General features: G+C 36.6%; 1 protein-coding gene and 1 long non-coding RNA gene across 14 annotated transcripts in view; one reads left to right on the top strand and one right to left on the bottom strand.

Moving 5' to 3' along the window:
• The window catches only part of LOC106093487 (putative FERM domain-containing protein FRMD8P1), a 251,624-nt gene that overhangs the window by 25,438 nt on the left and 213,370 nt on the right, over positions 1–12,816 (top strand). Inside the window, exon 3 of one of the 12 annotated variants that reach the window (XR_009397256.1) lies at positions 5,769–5,921. The exons of the other annotated variants lie outside the window; for them this stretch is intronic. The gene's annotated coding sequence lies outside the window, so the exon portion shown is untranslated. The remainder of the gene's footprint in view (positions 1–5,768; positions 5,922–12,816) is intronic. 12 annotated transcript variants of the gene reach the window in all.
• LOC106092814 (uncharacterized) lies at positions 6,803–8,743 on the bottom strand. 2 transcript variants are annotated; one of them, XR_001222231.2, is made up of 3 exons: positions 7,535–8,743; positions 7,285–7,476; positions 6,803–7,217 (listed from the first exon to the last, which is right to left on the bottom strand). It is a non-coding gene; the product is annotated as an uncharacterized LOC106092814 (long non-coding RNA). The 2 variants fall into 2 exon arrangements; XR_001222232.2 differs by having other exon boundaries at positions 6,803–7,191.

Genomic DNA, 12,816 nt, shown 5'->3' with positions numbered 1-12,816 from the left:
AGAGAAAATAAACTGCTAGCCAGCAGTTTTTGTCGACTATATGTTGGCAGCTAGTTCAGATTCAAATGACCTAGAAAATATGAAAAGGGAAATAGCAAGTAAATTACAAGTCGTAGATAAAGGTCAGGTTAATCATTTTTTGAGCATGGAAATTGAAGGGATGGTCCGACGGGTTCGATAGCAATAAGCCAAAGGGCACATATTGTAGATTTGTTAAAAAGATACGGCTTGGAAAATTGTAAGCACATAACAACGACACTAGATCCGAATTTTCAAGTAGCCTGTACCGAAAACAATTGTAAACGGGTAAGTCAATTGGAATATCGATTGCTAATAGCATTGTAATTGTATATAGGCGTATATACGAGGCCTGATATTACACATTCAGTTTCAAAACTTTCTCAAAAGAATATTGACCTACATAACGAACATTTTAAGGCAGCGAAAAGGGTACTTCGATATTTGAACAAAACTGTTGACACGGAACTTGTATGTGAAAACTGGTGATCAGGTGCAATGTTTTATTGACGCCGATTGGTGTGGTGATGCGTTAGATCGTAAGTCGTATAAGGGTTATACTTTTATTTTGGCAGGAAGAGCAATTTCTTGGAAGAGTAGAAAACAAAATGTATCTAGCACAGAGGTGGAATACGTGGCACTCTCGACTAAGGAGGCAACATGCATAAGTAGGCTTCTTAATGAAAAAAAAAAAATACACCGCGAGAATGTTATTGAGGTACAAAGCGATAATCAGGGTGCATTGCAATTAGTTAAAAACGCATATAGATATAAGGAATAATCATATTAGAGATTTATATAAGAATAAGCAAATTGAATTATTATACTGCAACACAGATTGCAGATGTACTAACGAACAACTTGAATAAAACAAACCATGAAAAACGTACATCTTTATTAGGCTTAAGTAACTAAATTCCGGGAGTAGGCTTAGAAAGGACTCCAAAGACCCATCAGCTACGATGGTGGTATCAGGCCGTAGCATGTGGTTTGCTACTGAAACCTCGACTGGTGGAGCGGCTGCTCCAGGCTCCACTAGACGACAGACGACTAGTCAGCAAAGACTTTTGACGAAGACTCCTGATTCGAGTCTTAAGGATAAGGACGAACCTATTCTTACTTTGCATGCCTATAATTTTCCTAGGCCGTCGGCCTTACCCGGCTAACAAACACGCTGTAATAATAGACGAGGCATCGCTTTCATGTTTATTGAGAGGCTCGGTGCGAATGATCCTAAGACTCTTACTAATAGGGAGAGAGACCCCCTAAATTGGCTCGGGAATTCGCTGCACAGGCTAACCCAAAGACTACATGTATCGTTGTGCGCTAAAGATTGGTGAGATATGGCCAGGTGAAGCACTAGATTTAGTCAAGAAGGAAGATATTCCTTTTCGACCAATGGCGCGTACTTGGATACCAAGGATTTCCTCAGATCCTGAATCGATACTTGGAAGACTAAGGGAATGTAATCCCAATCTTTCAACTACCTACTGGAAGATTGGTAGGTTGGATGAGGCTGATGGTGACCAGAGACTTGCAGTATTCGTACTAAACTCCGGCTGTCTCGCAGACCTCAACAAGTCTGAAGGAGTTGTATCCTACGGATTCAACAAGTATATAGACGCGGTGGGGTTGGGGAGTCAGGAGACGACTCAGCAGTTGCTGCTGAACAGTTGCCTGAGGAACTATCGACCACTTCGCTAAAGTCTGGTGAATGGCTGGAGATTGAAAATTCCCCCTGCCACTGGCACCCGAGCCCAGTGTGGGTGGGTCACAAAGTTGGACTGGGCTCAAGATGCGCGCCAGCGGGGAATCACGGAACCCACAAAGTACTTCGATAGAAGCATCTAAGGAGAAATCGTCCACACCGTAAGTGCCCAGTGTGATGAGGAAGAGTGGTTCCACAGCTTTCTCACATGCCCCTGGATGCGTACGGAAACACTTAGGTTCGAGTCCTGGCGAGACCATCAGAAAAAATTTCAGCGGTGGCTTTCGCCTCCTAATGCTGGTAACATTTGTGAGGTACTATGCCATGTTAACTTCTCTGTGGGTGTCGTTCGGACCAGCCTATTCAAAGATGCCGCCTTCAATCTTTAAGTCGCTGGTTGAAGTCACTTTTGTAGGGAAGAAAAGCCTCATTGTAGGAAGTGATGCTAATGCGCATCACCAAATATGATGAAGTTCGGATGTCCACGAAAGGGCGATTTGTAATAAAGGAGATAAACCGACTTTTATTATCAGGAACAGGCAGGAGGTACTAGATATTAACTTTGAATCGGAAGATTAAAATGGAAGAATATGCGTCTGAGATGTATTGGGTGAACACAGCTTCTCTGAACATCATTATATTAGTTTCAGCCTAGGAGAATACTGCGGTTATGGTCCCTCGGCTAAACAGAGGAAAAGTGGATTGCGATAAATGTCGGCACAAATTCTGCACGTCTATTTTAGACCAGAAAAGGAAACTACGGAGGATACAGACATAGTGGTGAAGCGGATCAGGAAGGCCCTGAATGACTCGCTTGTGTCAGCATGCCCTAGTGCCAAGCCAAGGGGCATGGTGGACCCCAGAGCTGGTTGGTCTAAGGAAGGACTGCAGAAAACTCTTCAACAGAGCAAAAGCCACAAGAGCACAAAACGATTGGGACATCTATAAGGCTGAGTTAGGAAAATATAGTTCTGCATCTCCGCGGAGGATACATCTGAGGCCTCTAGGCTAAGGAAGATTTTGTCCTCGACACCTATTACGGTGGGGTATATTCAGAAGTCAGAGAATGTTTGGACAATGTCTAGTAAGGAAATACTTGAACTACTCGTTGATACACATTTCCCGGGAAATTCTCCAACGGACAACGTGGCGCCAGAAGAGGTTGTCTCTGATATGCATTCGTCGGAGGCTATTAGGGAAATTGTGTGTTAGCCGAAAATCCTTTGGGCGATAAGAAGTTTCGTCTCCTTTAAGTCGTAATAGACTGGTTCCCTAGCTAAGGGAGATATACTCTTCTTATATCAGAATGTCATATATACCTGTGGGATGGAGGGACACTAAGGACATTTTCATTCCGAAAACAGGAAAACCCTACCACACGAAATCGAAAGATTTTCGTCTTATTAGTATTTTATTCTTTATGCTGAAGGATTTTAAGAAGTTGATAGAAACATATCTTTGGGCGAAGATCCCTGGAGATTGCCTGTCGCGGCAGCAGCATGCATATATTAAAGGCAAATTCACTGAAACAGCCCTTCACGACCTAGTCGGCAACATAGAGGATTCTCTCGCTGTCAAGGAATATACAATGGTAGCATTTCTTGACATTGAAGGTGCTTTCAATAATGTAAAACCGACGTCAATGATGAAAGAGTTGCAGTTTCTAGGCATCAACTCTACCGTAAGAATGTTTATTAATAACTTACTTTCTAAAAGATGCATTACGGCAGGCTTGGGGTCTAAAAAGATGGGTAAGCAGAGGAACACCTCAAGGAGGTGTACTGTCTCCTCTACTTTGGAATATAGCCATTTACAATATATTATTGTCTCTGGAAGGAAACGGTGTAGAAGTGGTCACGTACGCTGATAACGTTGCAATTGCGGTTAGGGGAAAGTTTCCCATCACTCTAAGAGATATACTTCCGTGCAAGACAGAAATAGTTCTTTTCAGCCGGAAATACAAGTTGCCTACAGGGGAACCTGTCTCCTTGAGTGGAGAAAGTGAACCATTTACAGAAAGCGCAAAATACCTAGGTATTTTGCTGGACAGGAAATTTTACTTAAAATCCAACAGTTTGGAAACAACAAGAGGGCCATTGGCAAAAGTTGGGGGTTTAGACCGCGTGTTATGCATTGGGTATATACAGCAGTTGTCAGACCTAAAATGCTATATGGTATTGTGGTCTGGTGGACGGCGCTTCAGAAGCCCACCTACTGCTTAATACTTAACCCGATCCGAAGGATGGCTTCTTTGTGCATCACAGCCTCTGATGCACTGAATTTAATGCTACATCCTATGCCTCTGGACATTGTGGCTACCCAAATTGCAGCGACCACTACCGTGAGGTTAAGGGAGCTTTCTCCTTGGTCATGTGGCGGTAACGGACACTGTTTTATCCTTGATACAATTCGGTGTGACCTTGGCTTCGCCAAAAATAATTTTCCTTTTTCACACTCGTTTCACCAAATAAATATTTAGGTAACCGCCAATTCACACGAAATAATTCTTTCAAAGTCACAGTTCGAAAAAATCAAACATATGCTTTGTCTGAAAATTCATACAATTAACGGAAACAACGGTAAATTGGAAATTTCGAAATGCCTGCGGCTTTCCTGTTGGTTGTCTTGTTAAGACCAAATTGAACATGTTTTTTTTTAAATCTTAATTTTAAACCCAAAAACTAATGACATAAATAAAAAAACAACCCAAAGGTGGTTATTCAAAAATTGTTTTGTGATTTTAGGGTGTATTTTCTCAATAAGGAGGAATTCACATTGCTTTCACCATAAAATTTTTTCACAGTTTCACAGTTTTTTGGTTAAATCTGTCATACCCGAATATCCGATGTTCCAGGCACACTACCTGAGCCGCTTTTTGATAAAAAGTACTGTACCACTATTCCTAATAAAACCGATTGGAACAACGATATCCCTGATAACAGAAGTTATATAAACTTCTATACGGATAGGTCAAACAAAACGATCAGGTGGGATTCGGGGTGTACTCATAAGATCTAGAACTGGTCATATCGGAAAGGTTATCCGACCACTGCAGTGTGTATCAAGCGGAGATCTTTGCAATTAAGGAACTGGTAGAATGGCTAATATATAATGTCGTTACGACGATTGGTATATTTTCTTAGGCTGCCATTAAATCCCTGGTGAACATATTTCTGAACACAAAAACCGCCCTCGGCTGTGTAGATCTCTCAACGAGATGGATAAACATTTCAAAACTACCCTGTTCTGTGTGCCGGGCCACAGAGATATCCCAGGGAATTGTAAAGCGGATGGACTTGCTAGACTAGGAACTACCCTACACATTCCAGGGATACTGGAATCTGTGGGTATGCCTCTAGCCTGTAAGCTAAGTTTTCAGGGTCAGGCCCGAAGGACAACGAATGATAGATGGTCACAAGGAGAGGGCTCACGGCATTCCAAAAATATGTGGGTTAATCTAGACTTGAAGTGGTCTACTGCTTTGCTGTCATTGGCTAGAACAGACGTCTCAGTCATTGTGTCCGTCATGACAGGTCACTATCTAAACGGAAAACACACTGACAGACTGAAGGTTGCCAGCAACGACTTTTGCAGAAGCTCGAAGAACAAGACACTATAGAACATCTTCTGTGTGTATATCCCGCACTAGCAGTCAGAAGGAGTTTCACTTTAGGTTCTCATTTCTTTGAGGACCTGTCTGATTTGGCGAATGTGAACATTTGCAAATTATTGGCTTTTTAAAGCGATCTTAATGGTTCAACGGTAGTAACTAGAAGGCATCTTCCTTCTTCTGTTCCTGTAGTATCACAATGGACAAAAACGTCTAAGTCTGATGGCAGACTGCTACTTAAACGCAACCTAACTAAATATTAAACTAATTTAAATGTTTTTTGTTACCAAATATATGAATTGAGGAGGAGTATTGGAAAGTTATTTATTAAGAGCCAAGATATGCGAATGTTTATTCAATGCATATATCTGCAACTCGAAATTGGTTCCCTTTTAAATTTTCTTTCTTTGTTACTTTATTTTGTTTTCATAGTTTTTAGTCAATAAAACACTCAAACAGACAAGGCGTGCGTTTTTCTTCACTACCAGGACCCAGAAACTTCGCATTAACTCCAGCAATAGAGGCATACAGTTATCTATTGGAATTTTTGAAAACAATAGGAGTCCAGAAATTGCAGACCCATATGTAGGTACATACATACATAAGAATATATAAATAATGAAATTTAAAAAGAAAAACCTATTAACCGTATCTTCAATTTTCCGTGCTAAGCTTGGTCCCGAGCGAACCTATTAATCGAGGATTAACTGTACTTACATAGGTAAAGTACTAATGACTACAAGTTGATTTAGTCGAAACGGTAAACTACTCGACAATAAACAAGGGTTATAAATATCTACTATCTGTAATAGATACATTTCCAAACATGCCTCGGCAGAAGCAATTTAATCGAAAAAAGCTTGTTATGTGTCAAAAGCGTTTCAAAAAATTCTTAGTAGTGGGCTGATACCAAAAAATTTACAAACAGATAATGGAAAAGAATTTTTAATTCAGTCTTTAAAAACTTATGGAAAAGTATTCAATTAATAACTACTCAACCTATAACGCAATGAAGGCATCGATTGTGGAATGTTTTGATCGAAAATGTCATGTGATGAATTGAAAGAAACTCCTAAGACTGTAGTTGATGTTAGTCATCAAAATGAGACAATTAAAGCCGAAACTTTAGATGTTAAAATTGAATTTGAAACCAGCCAACCCATTCCTAAAAATACTTCGGCATATTGTTTAAAATACACTATTGCTTCATCGGATACTCACCTTTGACTGGAACTGGTTGAAAAATTATATAACAAATTTGTATATATTAGTATTTACTTTGTTATTGAAAAATTCAAAAACGTCAATGTACTTATTTATTTTGTTTCTCTCAGCTCAATGATATGAGATTTCCTTTTTTTGTATTTTTTAAAGTATTTTTTAAAATTTTTTATTTCCTTATAAATTATTTTACGATAAATAAACAAATAAATATTTCTTAAAGGTTTATTATAAAATTTCAGCTATTTACATATTAAGGTAGTTAAAATCGCTATCTCTTTAGGAGTTAAAAATGTCTCTCTACGTTATTTTCGGTACTTTCATACAAAAAAGTTGGAAACAACCAAGATATACTTTATGGAAAAGGGAAATGTATCGCTCCTTACTTCCTGGCAGTACTGTTGTATTACCAGGAATATTTTTTAAGGCGGTCTTTCACAAAAAGTGGAAAGTTATGAAAGAAAATAGCTATAAATGTTGGTACAGTGTGCTTTAAACTACATTTATTATGGGTAGGTCCTCTGTATTTTCCAGTCACATGACAGTGATCTCTATCCCAATCACTACCTAATTATTTGCCACATATATGACAATTTTAGCACCTTGAAAATTAAAATCCACAGAGCATCTTCTCCTGTGTAAATTTTAAAATTATTATACCTATCATTAAAATTATATTTTAATTTATAACAAAAATCACATGGAATGTGATTGCTTATGGACTTACTACTACTATCATCCACATTTCCAAGTACGCATTAAAATCCATCGTCTTGAGTTGGAAAACTCCATAAACTTGTTGATTTCATCAGTGAGTTATGAGACAACTCTGCTACATTATCGTTTATGATGGTCCATCATGTTGGGTTTCCTTGTGTGTTTATAGCTTGCGTTTGAGGTAACCTGTCTATGTAAAAGACTGAAAATGAAAAAAAAAAATGAATAAAAAAATAATTATTAGTAATTTAATTAATTACATATAGTATTATTTGCTTTATTTTCTTCCCTTGAAGTGTCTTTAACTAACACGTAGTGCTGTCTCTCACTACTTTCCAGCAGCAACAAGTTCACGTGGGCTTCGTTTTCCTTTTGAGCGATGTCATTTGTCCCAAAAACATGATCCGTTTTGACTTTATATCCCAAAACATTTACGCTTATGTTTGGGTTGTTTTTTTAAAATGATTATATTTCGAAGGGCCGTTTGAAAAGCCAATAATTGAAGTTAAGACTTAAACCGTTTGTCAGAGTTATTATATTCTGCTTGATATCCACAGGATACGAGGATGTTATCGTTATGTTTCTGTCGCTTCTTGTTATTTGCGACATTTTGGAGGTGTAATGCATAACTGTGATTTTCCATTCATCACTGGAAAGTTTGCTATATTGGGCTGGTAATTGAAAATTGAATTTCACTCAAATATGTTCTGCCAAACGTTCCGTAATCAGATGTACTAATAATCCATACCTCCGGAGAGGAATCCGTTTCTGTTGACAGTTTTATTAATGGCCGAATATTCTTAGTTGGCCAACCAATTTTTAAACTCGTTACTGGTCGCTCTCATCGAAATGCTCTTTCGTTGATGGGCCCTGGTTTGCAAACTTTGTTTCAACAGCTCTCGAAGTTCATAGCATATTTTCATTCAAATCATGTTGTTGGGTTTGTGGTTGAATCTGTTGATGATTACCTATAAATTGTTGTTGTAGAGCAGCTATTGAAGTTGACGGCATGTTTTCATTGAAAACATTTTGTTGGATATGTGTTTGTCGTTGTTCTTTTTGCTGACTATCTTGTTGCAGGTTATATAGAATATGATCTTATTCATTCAAGAAGTAAGCCATCTCATCCTGATCCATGTCATTTTCGAGTTGCTCTTTTTGAGCAATATTTTGCCCGTGATGTTGTTTGAATTTTCCACCAAAACTTTTTTGTTTATTTTGCGCGACTACTATATTAAAATCAGGCGCGTGTCTGTTTAGTTGCACACAATGCCATAGAGACTACACCGCCCACGTGCTTCTTTAATGTGGATATTTAGATTGTAAATAGACCCGAAATTTTCTTGGCAAATTTCACGAGTTTTTTGGTTGAGTTCTGCTTGAAATTATAATAGTTTTCTTCTCTTTTGCTTTATTTATCACTGCTCTGAATGTTTGTCTAGTTGACTTAATTTTTCTTGCGTATTTAAATAAACGCAATTTGGAAAAATTCACTTTAGCGGTATAATTTTTAATTAGAGCTTTTTTCTTTAATTATTATAAAATTTTAGGCAAAATGTGATGCGCTGAAAGCATTAAGCATGTTACAGAGATTACTATTTCCAAGCTTACCAAGATCTATCATCAGTCTGCTTTGCCCCGAAAAAGATTACATGCTTCCACCACTCATAAATTAGCGAGCTGTGCAATGGTAGAAGCATGCCTTCTTGAGACGAACATTGAATCATATCAGGGCACCTTTCTTCGAGCGCTGTAAGAATGATGATGGAGTTTCGTTAGCTTCCAAATCGCTATTTCTGTAGCCTGCCCAATGCATTAATCGTAAGCACATTTTGCCTAAAACTTTTAAAAAATGGTTTATATTTCGCTTTCTATTTTAAATATAAACAGAACAAACCCTATATTAGTTTCAGCTGGACAAATAGATTCAACAACAAAATTAAACAAACAAAATAAAGCAGCGCTGAACATGACTATTATAAAATAAAAAAATCAACTCGAAAATTTTAGGAAAGGTACTTCGGAGGAATAAAAAAACAAATCTGTATTTATTCAAGGCCACCGTAGCGCAGAGGATAGCATGTCCGCCTATGTCGCTGAACGCCTGGGTTCAGAAAAATATTTCAGGGCTGGTTTTCCCCTTCTAATGCTGGCAACATTTGTGAGGTACTATGCCATGATAAACTTCTCTCCAAGGGGATGTCGCAATGCGGCATGCCGTTCGGACTCGGATATAAAAACAGGCCCTTATCATTGAGCTTAAACTTGAATCGGGCTGCACTCATTGTGGAGTGTTCCTTAGTGGAATGTTCATGGGCAAAATTTGCAATTGCGTGTTTATTCGATGGTGAGTTAATGCTGGTATTGTATTCTGCTTTCGGAAAAGTTGCGGAAATCTTTAATTGTTCCGCGAGTGGAATTTGACAGCAATATATTGTTTTTGTTTTCATACGAAAATACGTTTTTTATCTGCACTTATGGTTTGACTATTTTTTTCGCAAATAAATAAAATATCAAAAAGACAAAAACGAACCATTGAAACCAATGAAACAAAAATGATGCCAAGAATAATATCAAGCGTTGCCACTAAATTTTTTTCACTTTAAATAGAGTACTACGTTCTTTTTTGAGAAAAAAATTTCGAAAATCTTTCTTTAGGTGGTTTGACAAGGTTACCACATTTGATTTTTTGGATTTCTTTGGCCAAAATGTTGCCATTTACATATAAAAATTAAAATGACATCAAACACTGAAATGCACGTATGTTGAAATTTCTACCAAAACCCATCCCTTCGTAATTAATAAATAATGAAACACAAAACAAGAGACAAATGCAGCATTTAGTTGTAATAATTATTAGATTTTGTCAAATAAGCACGGTTTTCCAAAAGCCTTTGTCAGCATCATCCATATTTATCCAAATATTGTTGTTGTAATTGCAAGACCAAAAGCACAACACATTTTTCCAAACCATATTATTTCGTACAGAATGATTGAAAGAAATATTTATTTTTCTTTCGAGTATTTGAAAAAAAAAAATACTTTCTTATTTATGCACCCACAAACACTTTATTTTTTTCCACCCAGAGTAGATACATGTAAGCAAATCACTAACACTAACAATTAAAAGTTTGTCGATCGCGATTCTTTTGCGTAAGTAAATGGCTTGTTGCACAGAGACTGTGGTTGTGCTCTCAATGAGCGTCCCGAAATGTAAATTTTCCCTAGATGAAAAAAACAGTTATGACGAAACGAACACATTTCGGCAAAATTTTCCGTTTGTTTTTTATATGGAGTTTCATCGCGAAAAACGAATATAGTACCAGCCTTTAGATAAAACTTAAATTGAGATTCCAATGTTTTCGATTAAATTTCAAATTTGGAATCCATTCCTGATACATTTCGAATTTTTAAACCTATTATTTACTGATGCCAGTAAGAACTCAGTATCATTCAAACATCATATTAGAAGTATTCATCTCTACCTGAATGCACATGAAATTTATCCCTACCAAGCCTAGTTGAATGCAGTTTTCCCATGCAGCGGATTAAAAGTTAAGCTTGTAAGGTTTCCTCTTTTTATTCTTTTCATTTTCTATCCAACTTTACCATTTCAAAAATCTCAATGAATCATCTCTTCATACATATATATTTATATATCTATTCCCCTTTTCATTAACATATTTTGTTAATTAAAATTTTGTGTTAACTCTTAAAACAGGAGATAATAAATGTTAGGATATATAGCGGCATATGCTTGTATATTTGATATAAGGCTAGCGTCAAATGGTTCTTCCCTACTTTGCTTTCGAACTTGATCCGCCATAGATTGCACTACAGGGTTTTCCATCTGTTGTGCCTGGCTGTTGTTTTGTTCTATTATAACGAGATGTCCGTCTTTCTGCTGAGGTGGGGACAATGGATTTATAATTCCTCTTTCGGGAATTTTTTCACATTATACCGCCGGTTGAGTCAGCTCCTCAGATATTGAGATTTTCCATTGCTATTCTTTCTTCCTCTAATAAATATCTAATAAAAAATATGGTGGTTTGTTTCAATTATTTTCTGGATGAATGCTCCTCAGAGCGACTTGACTAACTGGTTTTGGTAAATTATTTTTTCCTTTATTACGCATTTTTGCTTTGTTACACATTTTCCAATTCCCATGGCCATTCGGTGACCAAGTTCCTTCAACCAATTCACTCCCATGTCCTAAAAAGTGGAGAAGACCAAGCACAATGAAGATCAATCCTACATATAAGTTAATTTAACATCAACCTGATATTAAAGGGCCTATTAAAAACAATTATCCAAATATTTTAAAACACAAGTTCCTAATTTTAATAGCAGTTTACCCAAGGGCTGAACCCCCATACGACGATGTGTGTGTTGGAGCTTACAATAAGGATCGATACTACGGCTAACTTTTAAGTGAAAACATAAATGTCTAATCCTAAACACAAATGGACTATAACCAAGCACAATGAAAATCAATGCACAATGAGAACCAATCATAGAATAAAAAGTTTACGTGGCATCCATAACAATGACAATTTTATAACAACTCAACAAATGCGCAAAACACACAGCCTTCATAGTATACAGTGAAGGTCACATTCAATGCATTTTTATAATACCATAATTGACAACTCAAATAGATTAAATTACACTTATCAATAAACATATCCTCCACACTCTACTACACACAAGAAATGCGGAAGTGCAACAACCTTCATAATATACAAAGGGTTATATAGGATCCATATCAATTACATTTTCGTTAAAATATAATTAATTGACGACCCTAAAAAAAAAATTAACTGTTCATACATAATTAATATGAATTTGTTAACTTCAACTTTACCTACTGTTGTAGTAGTGGCGATTCAGGTCAGGTCTCTTGTATACAAATTACATCGGGCAAATAGGATAAACTTGCCAACATTGTTTTAAATTTAACAAATTTATTAATATATTTTTTTAAATTGGTGTGAATAATTCATTTATATATTTATATTTAATTATAATCAGTAATAGTAAATTAGTACAGAAAATGTTTTAATGATGACAAATATTCTGCCTTCAACACATTTTAGCTCTCATCTGGATCATCATCTGCATTCATAACTTACTTCCGATCCTTTGTTCTAATTTTTGCTTCTAACAGCTCTCATCTGGATCATCATCTGCATTCATAACTTACTTCCGATCCTTTGTTCTAATTTTTTTGCATAAATTTTGCTGAAACGAACGTTTTTTTTACAATTTTGCATAATTTAAAATTGTAAAAGATTCCTTGCTTAGGAAATCGTTAACATAGACAGTTTTTGTTGTTATGGTATCCTTACGTTTCGGTTTGGCCGACACCTATACCTCTTTGATTTTGATGAGCTAAATTTTACCACAACGATAATAATTAAGAAATCTCACAATAATCATCTGACAGTATTTTGAAATTCTTAACCTCTCTCCATAGATTTTTATTCTCCAATGAAAATTTAATTTGGACTGCAAACGAAATATCCTATATCGGTACCGGCAA

Source organism: Stomoxys calcitrans, chromosome 2 (assembly GCF_963082655.1).
Source record: "Stomoxys calcitrans chromosome 2, idStoCalc2.1, whole genome shotgun sequence".
Lineage (NCBI taxonomy): Eukaryota > Metazoa > Arthropoda > Insecta > Diptera > Muscidae > Stomoxys > Stomoxys calcitrans.
Note: the sequence above shows the minus strand (reverse complement) of the source record. Positions and strands in the feature narration are given on the sequence as shown.